This window comes from Agrilus planipennis, unplaced genomic scaffold (assembly GCF_000699045.2).
Source record: "Agrilus planipennis isolate EAB-ADULT unplaced genomic scaffold, Apla_2.0 scaffold33, whole genome shotgun sequence".
Taxonomy (NCBI): Eukaryota; Metazoa; Arthropoda; class Insecta; order Coleoptera; family Buprestidae; genus Agrilus; species Agrilus planipennis.
Window position 1 is genome coordinate 38,617 of NW_020438896.1, and position 20,416 is coordinate 59,032.

At 34.3% G+C, this 20,416-nt stretch overlaps 1 long non-coding RNA gene across 2 annotated transcripts in view; it reads right to left on the bottom strand.

The window, feature by feature from the left end:
• Nucleotides 1-5,643: 5,643 nt before the first annotated feature.
• LOC112904037 overlaps nucleotides 5,644-20,416 on the bottom strand; it is a 107,805-nt gene continuing 93,032 nt past the window's right edge. The window contains exon 4 of one of the 2 annotated variants that reach the window (XR_003230857.1): nucleotides 5,644-5,720. This is a non-coding gene — a long non-coding RNA (uncharacterized LOC112904037). The remainder of the gene's footprint in view (nucleotides 5,721-20,416) is intronic. The other variant, XR_003230858.1, reaches the window with a different exon arrangement.

A 20,416-nucleotide genomic window follows, 5' to 3' on the forward strand; every position in this document is an offset into this window, starting at 1 on the left:
TAAGTCGTGTTACTGAATAGCCTTAGCTACGAGGTAGTTTATTTGGTAGTTATTGTTGTGAATTGTGATGTAGTGAGTGTCGTAGTTGGCCGAAGGAGCATGATCAAAATGGCGCAGGCTCGAAATTCCACTATGTAGTCATTTAGCAAAATGATATTCTGGCAGTTTTCGGAAGACTGTTAACTTCCATAATTCTTTTAAGTAGTCAATGGCTTACATACAAAAAATCAAGAAAATGTTGACAGTCAACTGGAACTGTGCATAAAAGATTTAATTGATTATTTAGACTAAGTAAATCATGAGGCAATATAAAATTAGATTTTTAGATACAAGCTTAGATAGAAAATTATAATAAAACCACAAAAAGACATCGATAGCTTTAGTGCTAAGGCAATCTTTAAACTATGTCTAGCTGAATGTCTAAAGACTCATTAATTTTTCAAAAATTGTAATTTACTAAATTATAAATTAATGATCGTAAGGTAAAGATTTTAACCTGGCACAATGTTATGCATAAAGAAGAAAGAGACATACAAAAAAACATATCCCTTTGACTACAGGTGTTGGTTAAATTAATTAATGTCGTTTAATTGTGAGGTCCTAGATGCAGTTATATTTTAGTGTCAACTTCTACAGGAAAACCATTAAAAAAGGAAATTAGTATGAAATACTCATATAAATTGAAGGAATTAAATATTTTTTCGTCCACTTATTTGGTATTTAATAAGTCACTGCTAAATAAAATATATAAATATGTATATATTAAATTAGGTATAATAAACAGGCACAGTAGAACTTGCATATATACAAAGGCAATTGGGGGTGATGAGCAAGTTTGGTGTTAGGTGCCGGTGGACGAAGATATCCGTTTCAAGAATTTGTAGGAATAAAAACATGACATTATATTCGAATTTATTATTACCGAGATTTTTAGGATTGACTGAACAGTAAGCAGGACTATTAAAAACTGGCGCTACAGCTGGGTTATTCTTATATAGCTGATGTAGTTATAACAAGTCTCAGTATTTTTCGAATATATTCTAAATTTTTATCATGTATCTATCTATTAATAAATCTATCTATTGTACATGACAATATTATGCAAAAAAAATGCAGTTGATCAATAATTCTAAAAAGCTTAAAGCTATTAATTGTTGCCTACGGATGTATGTACACTCGGTACATTTGTGCTATTGACGCTATCGTAACTGCCAGATCAAAAAAAAATCGTAATTGGTTGTCTGGATTGGGTAAGTTGCTGGATGCATTTTATATGCAAATAATGTTAAGTCGACGACTCGACTGGGACGAGATTTATTCGCGAATTATCGGGAGCAACATGCACATGGGAATTCATGTTCATACCTGTACATATCTGCGTCTATAGGTACACGCACGCATGCACGTATAAGTAGGTATATTTGCGTGTAAGTCTCTATGTGTAAAATCGATCGTTATAATACAAAAAAAAAAGACGAGAGCGATTAATAACAAAATCCAGAACCCCCATGTCGCTACGCCAGCCGTAAACTTACGCGAAACACGCATTAAATGTTATTAATTTATTAACGAGATGAGGGGCAAGCAACCTGATTTTCAATTAAAAAAAAAAGGGCCTACAACACGAATCACGCTAACCGTCAGAAACTGGGAGTCTTAAAGAAGTACATGTACACTTAATTGAAGCCTTTAGTAAATCTGGTGTCGTGACTTTCACACCGTGAACGGATTTCGTGAAGGTAGCAAGATTTACCTACACGCATGGTGAAATTCATTAACACTAAAGTAAAATGCATTAAAAATAAGTACATAGAATTAGTATGGTCAATTAAACAACACCAACTAAAATGGCGGGAACTAGCCTATTTTAATTGAACCGGCCCTTAATTTTATAAAAGCAATATCAATTTAAGTGTCTGAAAATGAATCCACTTTGTGTCTAACATATTCTGTAAGTGATTACCTATTAACATTTAGAAGAATTTTTGTAGGGTTAAATTCAATATCATCATCTTCATCATCATCATTATAAGGTCGTCAGTCCTAAGACTGGTTGGACTCGCACCTCCACTCTTTCCTATCCTGAGCTAATCTTCGCATTTCCCTTAAACTAGAACATTCCACATCCTTAACTATTTGCGAACAGTAATCTAATCTAGGCCTACCTCTATTCCTCCTAATTTCCGCTTCTGCCTCTAATATGTCTCTGACTAGACCTTCATGTCTGAGAAGATGTCCTACTAACCTATCTCTCCTATTTCATATTGACTTCCATGGAGTCCTCTGTTCTCTTGTGCTTTCTAACACCTTTAATTCAATACACTAAAGTGAATTAATTTTTCGTCATTAATAGAACAGAGGACTCTATGAACGGCTGGTCAGGCATATTAGAGACAGAAGCAGGAGTTACGAGGAATAGAGGTAGACCAACGTTAGATTACTGTTCGCAAATAGTTAAGGATGTGGGATGTTCTAGTTTTAGCTCAGGATAAATTGGAGGCGCGTGTCCCACCACTTTGGACGACGACCTTACGATGATGACAATTTGAGGTTATCTGTAGTAGTAAAAATAAACTAATACTATAAAATTTAAAAAATTTCAAACTTTCGACAGTATAGTAATTATGGATCATTAATGTTTTTACAACTATTTATTGCCCTAAGAATATTGTTTTAGCCGAGGGGTACAAATTTTCGATACGAATGTTTAAAATATAAAAGGAACTATTTATACTGGGTTGTAAAGGAAAAAAAAAACAGCTGCATACGGTTAAGGTTTATGTAAGATAAGTGGGAAATTTGGAACTATTTTTATAACGGATGCACACCCTTTAGTTTAGAGTCCTTTTCTATAAATATCCGTTGCAAAGCTACCTATATAGCTCCAAACTTCTAATTCCTCATTTACCCTTATATAGACTTCAATTCTATACTCTTACTTGCCTTTTCTTAAGAATCCAGTACGAATAATTAATTTTATTTTAAATTTTAGAACGTAGTACCTATCCAAATTTTGTACCATTTTGACCGTAGTTACCTACAGGTCCAAAGAAAATTTTCGAAGCAATAAATATTTTGTAAGAAGCCTTCGATTTCCTTGTTATAATTTCTTAAAATTTTTTTACTGCATATACTTTTATGAAAAGTAAAAATTACATTTTTAAAGAAACTCGTGTTAGGTATGCCAGTTACAATAACCGGAAACTGGGTTCGTACAAAATTAAACTGTAGTGTCGATAGATCGACACCATTTGTAGCTATGTAATATTATCTTACACAAGTAGTGTATCCACCGCCCACCTTTTTAAATACCAAGCCGGATTTTTAAGGAATGTTAGTAAAAATTAAAATTTAACAGATATCTGTGTATACAATATAAATTACAAGTAATTTAACAACCTACTACCCACCACACTGTCGTTTAAAAATTTATATGCGTTGGGGTAAAAATATTTCAAATTAATCTATAAAAAATCTTACATCAAACGCTTCAGCATTTTGAAATGTAACTGAAGCCAAGTTGAAATGAAATGAAACGCACTTAAAAGATACTACACCTACTGATACTTACTCAATAAGGAGGTACCCGATTATACACAAAAAAGAAACTCAAAGGAAGCAAACTCAAACAAAAATTAAAGGAATCTTTTAGAAAATGTTAAACGAGCTCCAATAAACGTCCAATCTCTAACAACGTTAGCTGCAGAATGAGATCGACCAACGGTCACGTACGTATCATATCTAAAATCAATATAATACATACATTTTAGAATTCTTTCGATGCATTCGTAGGCAGATATCACACAAAAGGCGGCATCTAACAGCTAGTAGCACTACACCATTGAAAATTTTTTAATAAAAGGAGAGAACTCTTACAAATGACAGATACTGGATCAACAATAAGTAGATATTTAAATATAAATAATATTGGTAATCGTAACCATCATTATAAAAAATACTAAAATCATTTAATAAAAGAAATAAAATTGCACTAATTATTCTAGTATGACGCCGTAAATAAATGAACAATGTAGTTGGATCTACCATGCTGTGTTAATTTTGCATTTAACATTTCATAGTAGAAAAAGGACTCAACTATGGGCCGTTAAATGGGAAATTGTCAGTGTAGATATTGGACGTTACTGGGTAGTAATCCACTAATTATTGTAAGAGAACCTTATAAACCTTACTAGAAAGCATATGAATTTTGCTGTACTACCATGGTAATTTCGTCATTATCAGTTAAAGGCGCTCAGATTATAAGATAACATGATGATTATTAAATATTTTCCGTGTAGATGTACTTTTTGTCTTTAAAATTTTGAAAGAACAGATGTATAAAAAACCAATAAATGAGTACAGGCCTGACGCTGGAAGCTGGCGGAAATTTTAAAATGGCGTGGATGCGCGGTGACAAAAGTAGGCAGTTTTAGGTATAATGATTGCAGCCCTCTTTCTTCAGTATTCCTATCAGCGGCGTAGATTAAATATTCAAAATAAATATCTGAAAGCTTATTTGTGTATTGGTTCCGAGTGACCTACCCAAATAGGTCATAAATGGGCAAGTACCTGCGCGACCGTTCGCCAGCTTCCAGCGTCAGGCCTGTAGTTAGGTAGGTATAATGATTGCAGCCCTCTTTCTTCAGTATTCCTATAAGGGACGTAGATTAAATATTTAAAAATAGGGATCAGTGAGCAAGTAATAGACAGACAAGCAGAAGAACTAATTGTTGATGTTGCTGACACTGATAGAGATTCCCATGATGATAGTGAATGTGAAAACTAACTATAAAACAAAAGCAATAGGTTTATTTTTTCTTTCTGGTAAGTCATGTTTCTACATTATTTCCTAGTACGCTACTGTCCTATCTGTATTAATACTATAATTTACGCCTACTGAAAGTTTATTTGTGTTCGGTTTCAAGTGACTTACCCAAATAGGTCATACATGGGCAAGTACCTGCGCGACCGCTCGCAAGCTTCCTTCGTCCGGCCTGTACTGCACAGTGAAAGAATCAGAGTATAAACTACCTAATACCACTACCACTTTAATTCTCCTTTTAGAAAATTACCATCGTGGTTTCTTTTAATACCTACCTAATGTTATATCAACATAAAATGTGTCTACAGAGAAACTAATCCAAAAAAGAAAAGAAAGAAAGTAACGTACTAAATTAAATAATATTCAGTAGTGTGTAAATGTTAAAATTTTACTTTATATGTTAATAATCGTTTCCCTTTCGATTATCCGACGATCTGTTGTCGCATAATAATAATAACGACGATGAACATAATAACTGCAGCGAAGATAAGCGTGTATCCGGCAATCGGCTTGGAATTAAGTCGAATTTTTATAAGACGCGATCCAAAGGCAATTACTATTTAAATTCATTTAAAACGCTTAGTATTCAGTTAGTTATGGCCTTAAAGGAAGGCATCATTTGAATTTTAATGAGATACGAAGCTGAAATTACGATGAAGGCGCCTTGCGATTGCGAACGACCTTTTAAAATTACCTGACGGCAATGCGTCTTTTCTTCAATACTGTTTCACACTTTTCTTTAAAAATATAAAAAGAAATTTGCCGAAAGCAAAAAATTAACCGTAAGTTTACCAATAAATTCGAAAGGAGAAAAGGAAAACACTTACCAAATCTGTCTTCACGTCCATAGAGAACTTCAGCTTGATATTTCTTCGTATAATTTGAGGCAGCAGCTTATCTGAAACAAAAGAGAAGTATTAGATATTAGGATATTAGTATATATATAAGCAAAATTGGACTAGGACTTACAGTCTTGCCCTTGGTCTTGCGAAAAAGACTAAGACAAAGACTAAGACCAAGATCAAAACTGTCTCAATACTAAAACCACGATCAAGACCAAACACACAAGACTAAACAAAGAATTATTGCTTCCCGTGAATTTATGAGTAAAACTATTTGAAGCAACTTTAATTTATTCTTTTCATGGAACTAAACATCTTTTGTATTTAAAATTTTCAGTTTGCTTTACTAAATTTTGACATTAAATATAAAAAAGATACTATATCACAGTCTAAAAAAATGACTACACAATGTTCTCCGGAGTGTGGATTGTTTGTTTCCATATCTGTTGAAATATAGAGACTAAACTAATTTTTTACCGATACCTGCACTGCTTTCAAGTACCTTGTACTATTTTTGTTCCCTAAATTTCAATTTATGAAAGGAAGGGTCAATTTATGCGTTGGAGGAACGATAAGTTCTCAACTTTTCATATAAAAAGCAACTTAAAAGAACTATCATATTAAAAAGAACGTAAGTATTAGATTACATGAAGAAGACCAAGACTTAACACGCCAGAGCAAGACCAAGATCAATGCTAGAAGTATTTGAGCAAGACCGAATAAGTAAGACTGGAACGGTCTTCGCTCATTACTATTAGATATGTACTTATATTGGAAAAAAGTAAGAAAAAAAATGTTAAGTACAAGTACAAGCTTACAAGCACGGGCGGATCTGAGACTTTGGTAAAGGTCTAGATGATGGCCCCCACCCCCGAACGGCGTGGGGGTAGGGGGATCGAAAGAGGAGGTCTCCCCCACCACTGTACCATAAAAAGTTCGTGGCGGTCTCACCCCCATTAAAAGTTATGGGGGTTCAAAGTTAATAAATATGCCAATTTTTATACATTTCTAGGCATGTAAATATTTATATAGTCATTTTTAAACAATATTCAAAGGTAAAAGTAATGAAAAATACATAAAAATATTGAAAAAGTTATATGAAACATTATTTAAATAGCTTTATCAATAGGTTAGGTTAGGTTAGGTTATCGGGTTTTGTTCGTGACCACCCTCTTTCGATCCCCCACCTCCACCCGCTTGAAAATTTATTTTTTATTGAGTTTTATTTGAATTGTAGTGTATGAAAATTGCCAAAATAATCAACTTTCAACCTCCATAACTTTTTATGAAGGTGAGACCGTCGCAAATTTTTTATGGGGTTTTACTCAGGTGAACACCCTTTTTCGATGCCCCCTACCTTCTTTCGATCCCCCTACCCCCACCCCCATGTAACCCCCATAACTTTTTGTGGGTGTGAGACCGCCACGTACTTCTTATGGTACGGTGGTGGGAAGACCTCCTCTTTAGATCCCACCCACTCCTTGAAGGGGGTGGGGGCCATCATCTAGACATTTACCCCGACTTTAAAAAGGAGGGGGTGTACAAAAGCAGCTGCTCTTTTTTGCCGAATCGAGATTTTTCTTCAACATTTATTTTCATGAAAAAGATCTGTAAGTAAATGTGGAATTTTGGTTTTTCTGACCCGAAGGGTTCGGCCTGATCTCAACCTCACTTTCATTCATGAATTCGCCACTGCTTACAAAGGCTAATTATTAAATTATTGGAATATGAAACAGCCGAGGATTATTAGATCAATCACCATATTGTACATTAGGAGAAAGAAGTTATATGACTGGTTACATTGGGTTGGTTGGGTATGCAAATCGAAATGAAAGAAACAGTTACTATTAATAATAATTTCGTGAAGAAGTACGAGTTTTCGTGTTGGGCAGATATAAAGGCGATTCTGTATACATATATATTATGTACACGTGGGGCACGGGATCTTTCCCGTGCTTACTTTACCTACGTTCTCGACACGTCGAGTTAAGACCCATATCTCTCACTTGTCACAGATTACATGGCCATAAAGTGGCCGTTTTACGATCGCGGTCTGTAGATCGACTTGGCAAACAGCAAATAACTCAAAAACACAACACGGACGTACCTATACACACTAGTACTCAAATATTGCTCACAGCAACTGTCATTACAGCAACGTAGGTGTGTCCATCTCAGAAGAAAATAATAACGGGAAGACTTTACAATGTTGCGAGTGTTCCTGACTAGGTTTTGATTTAAAATCTCAGTTCTGAGATAAATCTAGATGTGAATTAGGGTAATTACAATTGATTAATGAAACTTATGTACGAATTTAATAGGATTGTTCAAATACACAATTCTCGTTTTACTCTGAAGCCACTTTTGAATTGCACGAGTTACAGTGGAACTTAGTTATGACAACAACTCTGACGTAACCTCAGCTTTTAATAGTCCTCCAAATTTACCATCCCAACCAACGCCAAAAAACTCGGTAACAACAGTAAGCTCTCGGATACTTATAACCTTATATTTTTATTGCTACAGATCCTTCAAACGGTCATATTGTCCACCCTGTCATTATTATATGAACCACATACATAGTACAAATGTGTTTTTGAAATTATTCAGTTGTTTAGTAGGTAAATTCGTGCCGTTAAAAAAGATATTTGGTTATTACTTAGGTCAAAATATCACCGTTCCATAGGGTGACGGTATATAAGTTCAACACTATTTAGTATTACATAAAGAGTACGTCTCTTTTTCGAGTCATAGTTATGGCAGTATAAGTCATCTTGCTCCATAAATATGTTTTTGTACTTTAAATTTTATTTAAAAAATGATTGAAGACATAAATGTTTTAACCTTTTAGAGTGCCATTTTCATTATTTAATACCAATATCTTCACCCATTAGTTGAAATCTTTCAATCTACAGAACCAGCCGTTTTAATGACACACAGAAATATACAGTAGTGTTATTTTATCCTTTCAGTCACGTTACCTATTCTTGGTTTATGTTTTTTTTTTTGTTGCAACAACTCAGAGAAAGTGACGTGAAAAACGAAACTAAATTCCTGAATCAATGATTTACGTCCATGGTACGTTCCCGTTTAGATCACATAGTGGAAAGGATAAAATAATTTTACTGTTGTAGCTACAATTAAATGCTAGGTATGTTATTAAAATCTAAGATAAGCATCAATTAAAGCAGAAACAAAAGATAACGTATAGCAGAGTGTCTAATGCACATGTGTCTTCCTGTATTAATGACTGCGCACTGAAATGACTGAATACTGAATACCATTTCGTGGACAACTACAAATGGGTTGAAAGTGAAATAGGACCGCCCGGCGACCATCCATGGAGTCTGTCGGTCATCCTCTGGATTGGAACGCTTTATCTCTATTATGCATGAGTCAAATCCTACAATGAATGATTCCTTTCTTTAAATAGTTGGAAGGTTGGAACATACCTTCGGTAAATAAAATATCATATTTTGTATAAATCTACATTTATTACTTGATTCTGTATTACACTATACATTTTGTTTTTTATCCATCTGAGGCAGCTACTGTCCATGAAAAGGTCTGTGGTTGCAAGTATCTTAAAGGTTAATAAACTAATTCATCTGCACAAATTTTCATAAAAGTTTCCTTTAATTAGTATGAGAGATTGCGAAAAACATTTCTCAATTCCTTATGTATATGTATTAAGAAGAACATTAACACTTTAACGACAAAATAGCTACGTAATTGAGAAAATTTATAATGAGTTTATAACACCGTGTTGCTTCACAATATTCTTGACGAATTCTTTAGATTTAGAGGCTGTAAATGTTAAAATACGCAATCAATATTCGTTGAAAAAGTTTTCCATGATTTGATCTTTATAAAACTAAATTTACATTTTTTTCTAAATAGTATTAGGTCAACAGTCTCTTTAGGTATGTAAAATTTCGGTTTTTTCGGTTCCCGAGATAAAAATGTTCAGTCTCTCAGAGTCTCTGAAAGCGAGACTCGAGTCTCTGTCTCTCATCGGGTTTGTCTGGTGTCTCTGAGAGTGACTGTCAAAAAAACTGTTTAGCGTCTCTGAACGAGAGACTTGAGTCGCTCATAGAGAGACCCTCATTTCGTATACAGTCTCTGAACGAGAGACTCGATTCTCTCAATCAGTGGTGTCTCGATAAACATGGTTAAAATTTTCTCAATTCAACATATTTCAGAAATCGATCCCAGTCTTTCTACGAGAGACTCGAGTCTCTCAATTTTTCAGTTTTATTCATTCAGTCTCTCTGTAAGACTCGAATCTCTGAATTAACAATTTCATCGTTCGAGTTTCTCATATAGAGACTGTGAGAGATCCATAAAAACACCTAGGTAATAACTGAGAGTCTGTGAAAGACTGTGAGAGACGCTGATAGACTCGGAGAGACTGGATAGAGTCTGAAAATTTTTATCTAGGGTTATAAGTGTTTAATTTTTAGAAAGATAGCGCTAAAAATTCCAACTAGGTACCTACATATATACGTATTTATCACGAACTTCATCGAAACGTCACCTTTATAGTAATGACGACTTCTGCTCTTAATAACTCAGTTCAATAATTAACCTCAGTCCCCATTAGCGATAGGGGAAAAGCCAGGGGTCATTTGACAAAGTACGCTCGGCGTCTCTATAAAGCCCTCTATTTCGTTATTTATTTCGGGAAGGAGTTTCCTTATACAAGGGCACGAAGGTACACCTATAACGGTACTGACGACGCCAACTCAACGTTTCGTACACGTGGATGACGAACTTCGTGATCGCACGATCACAATCGAAAGTCACGAGCAATGTGAATAACGACTTTTCCGAGTCACAAAACGTGATAATTGAATCGGAACCCGATCCGAAGATCCGACAGTTAAAGTCACGACATACGCGGAAATACAATGGCTGTGGGTGATGATGATAAGAAGAAAACAGACTTCAGTGGAAGCACATAAATTCATCTAATCGTAAGTAATGAATCTTGGCCGCACAATCGGCACTTTAAACGATAAATGGAAGATGATCGATTTCCGAAACACGTATTCAAGAGTCTATAATTTACCAACAACTTGAACGAATTATGCACGGTAGTGTTTTGACTTCTCCATTACTGAATCGGGCAGCGATTGTACCACCTTAATATACACACCATCTATTGCATTTCTTTTCATAGAGCTCACTATTGGTTATCTCATAGCAAATGAACCAAACCATTATCAACTTAACCAATTATATAATGCAAAAGTTATAATCATACCAATTATTTTCCATCAAAATTTCGTCCTTTGTGAAAAGCTTCTTAAGGTAAACTGACAGTTAGTAAGTATTAAACAATTATCAAGGATATTTAAAGTCGTAGCTTATTACCGATACGTGACATAGGCAGCCTTCCCTATCCATGATGTGTTTTAAAGGACACAAAAAATCTTGTAAGCTCATCACAACTATTATTTTCGCACTTTAATACGGTATAAAAGCGAAGAATCTTTTTAGACATACTTGAAAAGGGGCATTGCTATTAAGTACCCTTTGACCTTCTCACCTATCGAAGTAGACTGATCTATGATTATGAATATATTATTTACATTATGACAAAAATGATAAAATATTATCTCATGTGCTATGACATACTTTGTAAATCCGATATCATTAGTTTTAGTATGATTTATAACTATTCTTTTCTCAATACTCACCGACTGCCTTACTGTTGCCGCATTTGTGCCAAAATTAAAATACAGTTACTATGCTTACCTGTACATATATGGATATTTTTGATTTATCGAAATGACTTTACTTCATATAAATGTATTAAGTATATTTAATGGCCTTAAAAAACCTATAGTTGAGATACTCCGTGACTAGACCTGGAAATCCTGCAGATGACTAAACCTATAAAATATAACTGGCAATGAGAATTGCTTACAAGTAGGTAAGAAAAAAAATCCTTAAATTGGTTCATTCATTCTGGAACCACCATATCATCAACAAATGTATAGGCAAAACTATCAAACTTAAGGTACCCTTTTTTCGGTGGGGGTTAAAAATCAGAAGAGTCAGAACAGCACGAGTACATGCTACTCCAAAAATAATAAACCTTAAACATTAACAGGGGCGGATTGGCCATAAGGAAGTTTGACTTCCCCTGGAGCCCCCTACGATAGAGAGTCCCTGCATGTCTAAACATAAGTTTTTTAACCCAATAACTCCGGGAATGATAATCTTCAACACATGGGAGAGAAAATATATTTGACAACATTTGTTGTAATTATCAAATTTATTAAATAATGTTGCATTAGTAAGTACTATAATTCTTGTATACAAGTCCATGTAGTATTTCATTTCCACTTTATCTTAAACATTGTGTACAATACGAAAAACAATTGAGTAATTATTAAGATTAAGGCCCTTTGACACCTAGAATTCCCGGGCCCTTTCATAGTCCTAGTCCGCCCCTCAACGTTACACTTTTTCGACAACGTTTACTACTACAATTTCATAATATTCTTATCATAAGTACGTACAGTGGAATTCGTTTAATTTGACTCCGTCTATATTGACCAAACGCTTAATATGAAGTAATTGAAGTGTTAAGTTTGGTTTTCATATTAAATTCATTATAGGAAAGTTTGGATATAATGACTCCCTTTAAAATGATATCGTTTATATTAACATTTTCGCTCATTTTTCTGACCCTTCTTATGTATATTGATATTATAATTCATCGTTCTTTTTCTTTTTGTTAATAAATATATACAATTTGTACTTTTTTTCTCTATTAAACTAAATAACTAACCAAAATAGAAAGTTGTTTATTTTCTAAGACTATGCTTAGTATGACGTGTTTGCCATTTCCCTTCGATGTCATTATAAGCGGATTCTACTGTATTGCATCTCTAGTAACATCAAGTTTCAAGGTAGCAGTGATATCGTTGTAGGTCAGAAAAGGACTAAAATGGCCTTAACGCCTTCTATCATCTTTTAACCATTACATATCTCCGCTCCGATTTATAATCGATTTCATTATGAAGACATTGGCTTAATGATTATCACTAATTTAACAAATTACATAATTTATGATTATTTCACAGGAATTACAAAAAAGTAATCTATATTATTTGTTTTTATTCGTAGTAAGTAATTGATATAGATACGTTTTACTATTACTTGGTGACAAAGTATACCAGGTCAGTTATACTAACCACTTATTTCCGTTGAAAATAGATATTTAATATGCATCGAGTATTGCTAATGCTACATCACCGAAGCAATAGTAATCAGTAGAAGTCCTTGTACTTACAGCGTTCTAATATTATTCCGTAGATGACTGTTGCTTAAATTTCCGTATAAAATTAATCATTTCCAATAATATGCCCACAGCAACCTTGAACAGGTACTCTATAGTCGTAAATAATCAAACTTTTCTAATGGCGAACCCACCCAAGTTTGTATGTGAGCATAGGCGTATACTGGTACATGAAATAACCTGCTACGTACGTACCACGCGAGTAAAATGTTTAGAAAAGCAACACATGAATAATTTATGGTGAATTATAATTTTGTACATTGCTTGTACAGGAACAGGCACAAATAAATATTTTGTATACGGGAATAAATATAAATAAATATCCATGTAAAATGGGTACATAAAACGTATGTATCTACACCCACACATAAACATAAATATAACTTTTACAGGACCAGTAGCAACATTGCTCCTTAACCCTATTGGATACATGGATACGAGTGTTTGTGTTACGGTTTCATTTGTCAGTCAGCATGTTGTGACATATGCGGTCGACAAAAATTTCAATTTTATTAACTGTAGCAAACAGGACAGTGGTGACGTTTTTACAACGGTCCACACAATTTCTATTCGGAGTTAGATACATTCCACAAGTTCAATCTGAATTTTACTTATTACAAAATAGTACGTGCCAAATAAGGGGTGAAGAAAAGATTTTTTATTTTAAAAAACAGCCAACGTTTCGCCCCAGATTAGTGATACTTAATGCATTAACCAGCCGTAAATGCACCCCACCAGGGGAAGAATTATGAAATGTTTTACTTATTGCACGTAAGTAAGTTTCGTTTCGTAACTGATGGTTAATGATTTTACGATTAGACTTTCATTGTAACTACTACAGTACTTACTGATCTTTCGGATTTCAGTCTTGTGGATTGTATTTCATGTCGATAAACTGTGCAAATCATTTCTTCTGGACGAACTTGAACTCATCGTCATCATTAGGTCATCAGTCGTAAGATTCATTAGAAAGAATATGAGAACACAGGACTTTATGAAGGTCAATAAGAAATAGGTGAAATAGGTTGGTAGGACACCTTCTCAGGCATGAAGGGCTAGTCAGAGAAATATTAGAAGCAGAAACAGGAATTAACAGAAGTAGAGGTAGACCTAGATTAGATGGTAAAGGTCTAGATGATGGCCCCAACCCCCTTCGGGGATCGAAAGAGGAGTTCTCCCCTACCGCTGTACCATAAAAAGTTCGTGGCGGTCTCACCCACTTAAAAAGTTATGGGAGTTAGATGATGGCCCACCCACCCCCTTTGGGGATCGAAAGAGGGTGGTCACCTGAGTAAAACTCCTTAAAAAATTTGCGGCGGTCTCACCCCCATAAAAAGTTATGGGGGTTGAAAGTTGATTATTTTGACAATTTTCATACACTAAAATTCAAATAAAATTCAATAAAATAATTATTTTCAAGCGGGTGGAGGTGGGGGATCGAAAGAGGGTGGTCACTTGAACAAAACCCGATAACCTAACCTAACCTAACCTACCCTATTGATAAAGATATTTAAATAATGTTTTATATAACTTTCTCAATATTTTTATGTATTTTTCATTAGTTTTACCTTTGAATATTGTTTAAGAATGACTATATAAATATTTACATGCCTAGAAATGTATAAAAATTGGCATATTTATTAACTTTGAACCCCCATAACTTTTTATGGGAGTGAGACCGCCACGAACTTTTTATGGTACAGTGGTGGGGGAGACCTCCTCTTTCGATCACCCCCGAAGGTGGTGGGGGCCATCATCTAGACCTTTACCTAGGAAAGAGAAGTGCGTATTCAACCAGTCTTAGACTGACTTTTTGATGATGATGATGATGATATTAAATTATTTGTTATTTCTATATAGTTCTTATGTTTACTTTTTCTCGTGAACAAGAACACATCAGTATCACTTATGGTTAGCGATAACTTATAAGTATGACTTTGACACGTTGGAGTCCTTTCGTGTTTTATAAACATTATAGGCTTGTTTCAACGGTTTCAACTCAACCCTCTCATTGAAAATGTGCCAACCAAGAATTAAAATTTCATTGGTTTAGAGTGTAAACGACTTTTTGAACGGGATATAAAGTGGGTTGGGAACATGAACCATTATCCACACCTAAATACCGGATATCTGGTTACCCGGTACTCAGCAAAATCACCATCCACTGCATTGCTAGATCTGTAGACTTTGCCGCTCGGTTAATTAGTAAAAGATTTATCAACTTTTGATTTCACCAACCAACAAAAGATTAATTGAAAAGCACTACTGGTATGCAAATCAGTTTGCATTTGTTATCTTTTTTGTACAAATTAATAACTTTCTTTGTTTCCTACTGCAGTTCAAGCCGATCAGAACTGCTTGCAACTTATAACAAGTAGAAAACGAGGTTTCCATTAAAATACACATAAACTGGCTTATAAACTATCTGACGCTGTACACCAGACATAACACGATGGCACAATTAATTCACCTGCAATTTAACCTCAACAGCTTCTGCACATATCGCTATCTCTGAAAGATTATTTTTAATGAGCTGCAATAAATTCTCCCGATCTACTGTAATAAATCTACATTATTTACGGAGAGAAAATTGACAAGTTTTGCATTTCGTCTGGCTGCACGCAAACTCATAAGTTCGCAGTACTAATTGGATATTATTCACGTGGACGTAGTTGAAACCGCATGCCTCGTTTTGACCTTCTCGAACTTTGTGAGAAGGCCCTAGGTTACCATCGTCAAAGAATGATAGTTGTTATTATGTATTCTGCCATAGGATAACAAAACAGAAAATTGACCCTGTCGAAAAACCTCAAGCTATATGTAATTCCTGCAATTCCAGGTAATGCAAAATCACGAGAATATTTTGTATTAAAAATTTAAAGTACCTGCTAAATAATTGTAATTTTTTGAAAGAACGGTCTTCAGACGACATGCCACAGTATCATAAAAATTTAAGGTTTGCAACGAATCATGTGGAAGGTATTGATTTGGATACATTTAGTAATATATATAACGTATGCGTGCAACCAGAATTTTATCTGAAGAAGTTTACTGAAAAATTATAAATATGCCTACTTAACAATCTCGATAATCTATAAGAATCATATCTCTTTTGTAAATACAGAACAACCTCGATAAGACAAAGGGCAAGGGAAACGTAAAATAATTCAAGTTATTGAGGTTGTACTTACTAAGGGTTTAAGTTTAAGCTTTAAAATTATGGATTTCCAGTGACTTAAAAAACTCTTCAGATTTTTCCTTTAGTATTGGTTCATAAACACTAATGTTTCTACATATTTCTACACTATCTAAACCATGTAAACAAGCATTTTTATAAATTAGAAAATTCAGCAATTCTTTGTCTTTTACATAGAAGACTTTCTTCCGATTCAAACCACTCTTCATTGCTTACTGAGGTGCGATGCCCAAATTATTCGTTTAAGTTATAGAGGGTTTTTATTTTATGTAATAGAGGTTTTGGACTCCAAAAGGAAGGGAACACAACATTTTATTACTTTATAGAGATTATCGAGGTTTAAGTTATCAAGGTTCTACTGTATTTTCAAATACTTAAAATTAATGGAGGGAAAATTAAAAACCCCAAGTAGATTCATAACTATTAGTTTTCAGTCATCAATAAGAATCAGGTAACTAATCTAACAAAATAGGTTCTACTAAAGTGCCTACCCTTTTTTTCTTTAGATCAATTGCTACATTTCATTTAATAATTCTACAACTATTACTTACACACAAAAAGAAGATTTGTCTTGCCTTATTTACGGGTAAGCTTTTGACATATAAGCTTCATAGCCTAATTTTTAAATAAGATGAAATCAAAGACGTTTATTATTACAAATGAGGAAACCAGAATCTTAAAATAATGTAAGAAGACACTGAAAACCCCCTCCTAAAATATCTAGCAACTAAGTGGGTACATTCAGATTGTAAAACCGTTACTGATTAACATACAAATTAAGAAAGCTAAAGAGTACAAAAATATTTGCTTAAATTGTTACATTGGGTAGAAATCATTCGAAAGGATGAGGATATGGGAGGATACTGTCACATCAGCAAAAGAAGACCATCCTTCCCGAAGAAGAACGCCTGATCCCCTTTAAAATAAACCAATTGTTTCATTTATAGCAGGATGTTCACTCGTGAGCATCACCGTATTAGCTAAAGTACGATTTTATTGTGTTAAGCCACTTTTATTTATTAATTTTTTGTTTATAAGAAGTTTTACTTCGCGATACATACGTACGTCAGCTTTTTTTTAAAATCCAGTGTTTTTAAAGGTCACAATTGGCAAATAAAACTACAATTAGGGTGTACTACCGTATGAGGGTATGAGTGATTCAATTAATTTTATGATGCCGTGAAACGTTTCATCGAATAGTCGACAGCTCCTACTTTTTCCGTCGGATCAAGCGTGCTAAGCAAGACAAGCAAAGGCTAAAAGCTCAAAAGCTCCTCGCGTAATAATAATGCAAGCAAACTCCCATCGATTTTACGATCGCTTTTAGTGATCGTAAAAATCCAGTTAACGACCCGTTTATGTTTACTTCTGTTTAGCGGTAATAAACGTGAGATTTCGTTACATTATATACGACGAAAGTAGGTAGCAACAGACACACAAACAGACATAAAACGACGTAAGATGAACCGACCTACGGCAACAGTCTTGATATTAGCAGTAGGAATAAATGTATACAGTTGTTCACAAAAGACGACCCACAACACACTACCAAAATAAAGTTGTTTCGTTAATGTAATATTTCCTGTTCAAATTTGGAACGTTTACTTGTACCGTAACGTCATTATCCCGTCGGCGGGCATTTAGCCACAGCCACTACTACTCTACTACTTTCTGTCCATGACCTTATGACCGAATATTAACATTTATGCATGAGACAGAGCCATCTTCTAATTATACGCTTTAATAGTCACCAAATATACTTATAAATACATAATTTTATATATATATATTTGGTTGGTGCCTTGTTTTTCAATTTTAGGTACATACGACTCTTGTTTTCTTATATTTGTGACAGCTGTTTCGTCTTTCGGCATCTTCAGGCTAATAGGAATTTATATTGATCATAAAAAAGTCTTTTAAATAGCAAGGAAAGGAGAACGTGTTCTGTGACTTGGAGAAACTTGAAGCAATGTTACTAAATTTACCACTAATAACAGACCCGTGGTGACCCTGTTCTAAATATAAAGTTACAATAATAAGTTATAAACTTATATTTTATTTGTGTGCCTAACAATGATCACCCTCGACATGTAATGGATAACTCACCTCCACAATTTGTTTAAAAAATCAAATAATTCATAAAACATTTCTTCTTTATAAAATTTGTACATTTTCATATATAACGCAGTTGAAAAAACCACATCAGAAATTATACTTTTTTTTGCGATAAACATAACCGTCGCGAATACATTATTCAATCATCACGTTAGGAAACGCTACACGTGGAAGACGCCAGGTGATTTAGGGAGATATCAGTTAGATAACATACTTGTTAGGCAAATATTTAAAAATCAAGTGAAGGACCGTAGGAGTTATCCAGGAGCAGATATAAATAGCGATCATAACTTAGTGGTTATGAAGACCAATCTTAAATTGAAAATTCTGAAAAAGAGGGAAGGTAGGAGACGCCTTGACTTAGAAAAGCTAAAATGTAACGAAACGCGTTATAGGCTAGGTAAAAGGACAGACGAAATACTAAAGGCGGCGGGAGAAACGAATGACAGGGACATAGAGACAAAATGGAACTGCATTAAAACGTGCCTAAAGTCAGCAGCTACAGATATACTAGGTCTTAAACAAAACCAAAGTAGGAAAATCCTGGACATCAAATGAGATTTTAGGATTAATAAAAGAAAGACGGAAATACAAAAACAGGACAGACCAAGAAGAGCAAAAAAGATATACGGCTATAAAGTGGGAAATAATTAGGAAGTGTAGGGCAGCTAAGGAACAGTGGATTGATAGGATGTGTAAAGAAGTAGAAGGAAAGTTTGAAGTAGGTAAAACCGAAGAGGCGTATAATATAATTAAAAGGAATTTTAAAGATGTAGGGTACAGTAGTAATAATATAAGAAACGAGGCAGGGGTCATCTTCCCATTTCCCTAAAAATAGAACATCCCACATCCATTTGTGAATAGTAATCTAAACTAGGTCTCCCTCTACTTATCTTAAAACCTATTTCTGCTTCTAATATGTCTCTAACTAGTCCTTCATGCCTGAAAAGGTGTCCTACTATCCTATCTCGCCTATTTCTTATTGACTTCTATAGAGTCCCCTATTATCCTATTTTTCCTAACATCTCTTCATTTCTAACCTTCATTATCCACTGTATCCTTACCATTCGCCTGTAAGGCTCCACTCTTTCCTATCCTGACCTAATCTTCGCATTATACCAAAATAGAACCATCCAGATCCTTAACTATTTGCGAACAGTAATCTCATCTACGCCTACCTCTACTTCTTTTAACTCCTATTTCTATCTCTAATTATGTCTCTATCTAGACCTTCATGCTTGAGAAGGTGTCCTACCAACCTATCTCGCCTATATCTTATTGACTTCTATACAGTCCTCTGTTCTCCTATTCTTTCTAATACCTCTTCATTTCTAACCTTCTCTATCCACGGTATCCTCATAATTCGCCTGTAACATTCCAATAAAAAATATGTACCCCATCAGAAACTAGCAACATAGAGCAGTGAAGTCAATAGTTCGTGGATGTTTTAGTCTTTATGATGTTTCATGTTATGCATATTTAATTTTTACGAATCAATTTCTAAATTACCTTTTCAAGAAAAAACAAATTGTCAAAAATCATCGCGTACACCCGTAAGTATTAAAACTACTTCAAAATATTTACTATATAATCTAGACCTTTGGTAAATTCAGATTGAGTTGGCGAAATCATTGCGAAACATGATGATAATAATGATAAATTTCAATAAAACACTTAGTGAAAACATAGGCAAGTGCTTTATTGAATTTTATCATTATTAGACTCAAATCTATTACTCTACAATTTTAAATGCATTGTTGTGAGTAACTGTACATGCAATTTGCGAACAAATATACAAGCAAACGCAACATATACTCTGCATATAATTTTACGTTCAATGTTGCTGCCTAGTACCCATCAATGTCAGTTTTATTGACGTGTTTGATAGCCCGTTTATTATTTCACCTTGTAAACGACGTCTCCGCCGCCGTCACAACGACATCGTAATAGCCATCATCGCCATCACCATCATCATCGTTGTCGTTGTGGGATTATTAGTAATATTATTATTGTTATTATTATTTTCATGGTGTACGGAGTAGGCGGTTGAGATTCTTTTATTGGCCCGTTAAAACGTTATGCTCAGATTAAGACACTTTAAAACACGTTTAGTGTTTAATTACGAGCTC